Source organism: Argentina anserina, chromosome 6, assembly GCF_933775445.1.
Source record: "Argentina anserina chromosome 6, drPotAnse1.1, whole genome shotgun sequence".
NCBI classification, from domain to species: domain Eukaryota; kingdom Viridiplantae; phylum Streptophyta; class Magnoliopsida; order Rosales; family Rosaceae; genus Argentina; species Argentina anserina.
Window position 1 is genome coordinate 18107743 of NC_065877.1, and position 2736 is coordinate 18110478.

At 43.8% G+C, this 2736-nt stretch overlaps 1 non-coding gene across 1 annotated transcript; it reads left to right on the forward strand.

Annotated features, from left to right (window-relative positions):
* Nucleotides 1-2283: 2283 nt before the first annotated feature.
* On the forward strand, nucleotides 2284-2390 carry LOC126801338 (small nucleolar RNA R71). Its single transcript, XR_007672829.1, has one exon. It is a non-coding gene; the product is annotated as a small nucleolar RNA R71 (small nucleolar RNA).
* The last annotated feature ends 346 nt before the right edge of the window (nucleotides 2391-2736 follow it).

Sequence of the window (2736 nt, forward strand, 5' to 3'; positions counted from 1 at the left end):
GGGTAGATCACACCACAATCGTGCAACTTAGTGATTTCATCTTTTACAACTTGCATCATTGGTGGGTGAAGGCGTCTCTGACCTTCCTTAGTTGGTTTGGCACCATCTTCTAGCAATATTCGATGCACACACATGGTAGGACTGATTCCTTTGATATCGGCTAGGGTCCATCCTATTGCCGTCTTGTGTCTCTTCAACACTTCAATCAATCTCTCTTCTTGCTCCTCATTTAGTGCAGATGAAATGATCACGGGCAATGTATCCTCTTCTCCTAAAAATGCATACTTCAAGTGGTCCGGAAGAACCTTAAGATCAAGCTTCGGAGCTTGCACCACAGAAGGAAGATTCTTGTTAGTAGTTAAAAGAATTGGACTAGGAGAGACAAAGCTTACCTCACGTGCAACCTCAAGAGAGGTCACGTTTTCATGAATGAAGGATGGCACGGCATTGTTTGGTTCTAACTCCGAAATGTTAGAACCATCACTTGTAAATCCGGCCCCTTGGGCAATGGTGAGTGCCAACTCGTCATTTGCCAAGGTATCTAGATAGTTATCTGCAAGGGAATCAAGAATGTCAACTGAAAAACAATCACTTAACTCCGAAAGAGGATACCTCATAGCTTCAAAGATGTTGAAGCTAATCACTTCACCATCGAACTCAAAGGTGAGTGATCCACTAAACACATCTATTTTTGTTCGTGCATTCCTCATGAAGGGGCGGCCCAACAAGATGGGGACCTCCTTGTCATCTGCCTCCGTTGGTTCCATGTCTATGACATAGAAGTCGGCAGGAAAGATCAAGCTCGAAACCTGTACAAGAACATCTTCAACATAGCCCAAAGGGACTTTGTTGGAACAATCAGCCAATCGAATCACAACATTGTCACGTTTCAAATCACCTAGACCTAGGTCCTCATAGATATAATACGGCATTACATTAATAGATGCACCTAAGTCTAGCATTATCTTCTCAAATGTCATGTTTCCGATTGTACAAGGAATAGAAAAACTCCCTGGATCCTTAAGCTTTGGTGGTAGCTTCCTTTGGAGCACGGCAGAAACCGTCTCACTCATTGTGACAACCTCCTTCTCTCGAGTCATCCTCTTGTTGGTGCACAATTCTTTCAAAAACTTAGCATACCTAGGATTTTGTTGTATGCATTCAATAAGAGGCATGTTCACTTCCACCTTCTTGAAAATGTCGAGCATGGCTTGATCAGAGTCATCCTTCTTCTGCTTTGCAAATCTACTAGGGAAGGGAACACGAGGAAGATCATTAGTTGAAACCAAACCACTAGAGTTAGGATCCTTACCTTTGTCATGCACGGCATGATCTTCTTTTGGTAGAGGCACGGCATCATTGGCTTTAGAGGAGGCAGGGTCCTTCTCTGAGTTTTTAACATTGAAACTCTCGGCTTCCTTTCCTTTAGAAGGCACGGCCTTCTTGTGTTGCTGCAATGGAGCATCCAAGATCCTCCCACTTCTTGTCATCATGGCCTTCACATTAGGATTAGGCTCAGTTTGGCTCGACAACTTTCCTCCTTCATGGATCTTGCCCATGAAATCGATCACTTGTCCCATCTGCTTCTTAAGCTCGGTTATGTCCTTAGAATGAGCTTGTTGACCTGTAACTAATGCTTGAGTAGCAGAGTTTAGATTTTTTTGCCCTTGAGCAAGAGACTTCAAAAGTTCATCATAATTAGGTGAAGATGCATTTTTCGAACCATGAACATTAGAGTTAAAGGGAGCAGAACCTTGAGGTACCTGAGGCCTCACAAACAAACCTGAAGGACGAGGTCCTTGACCTTGAGCATTGGATGGTTGAGCATTGTTGCTCCAACGAAAATTTGTGTGATCTCTAAGTCCAGGGTTGTATGTGTTCGAGTATGGATCGTACCTAGGCCTTTGTTGCCCCATAAAGTTCAACTCTTCTTCAGTCATTGCTCCATTTGGGCAATTGTCAGTTGTGTGATCTTTGAAAGAACAAATACCACATGCTTGAGGGTTGATGCTCGAACCATTGAATGCCTTGACTAGCACGTCAAGCTTCCTTTCTAAAGTCGCCATTTGATTCCTTGCATCAACATCATACACCCCACGGCTCTTGCTTCCTCTCTTCTCCTTGGAACTAAATTGGCGATTGTTGTCAGCCAAGTCATCAATTAAGGTGTAAGCTTGTTGACCGGTCTTGTTCATGAATGTGCAGCCACATGCCGAATCCACCATGCTCTTATTGGTGGTGTCGAGTCCTTCATAGAAGAATTGTACCAAGTCATCCAACGAAATACCATGGTGAGGGCACTTCCTTTGTAGTTCCTGAAATTCCTCCCAAGCCTCATATAGTGAATCACCATCTTTTTGAGTGAAGTTCCGAATCTCCCTCCTAAGTCTTTTCGTGAGTTGAGCAGGGAAGAATTGCTTCAAGAACCTCCTAGTCATTTCGTCCCATGTAGTGATGATTCCTGCAGGCAAAGAATACAACCAACGTTTAGCATCATCCTTAAGGGTAAATGGGAACAAAAGCAACCTCAAGCCTTCTTGAGAAAGATGATGAATCGATTGGAGCTTGCAAATGTCCAAGAACTCCCTAAGGTGAACATTAGGGTCTTCCATTGAAGATCCGGAGTACTTAGGCAGCTGCCCAAGCAATTGAACAGGAATGGAGAAGTTAGCTTCATCAGGTGGAGTGAAAGCAATGCATGAAGGTGATTCAGGGGTGGTGGGAATGAATGCATTC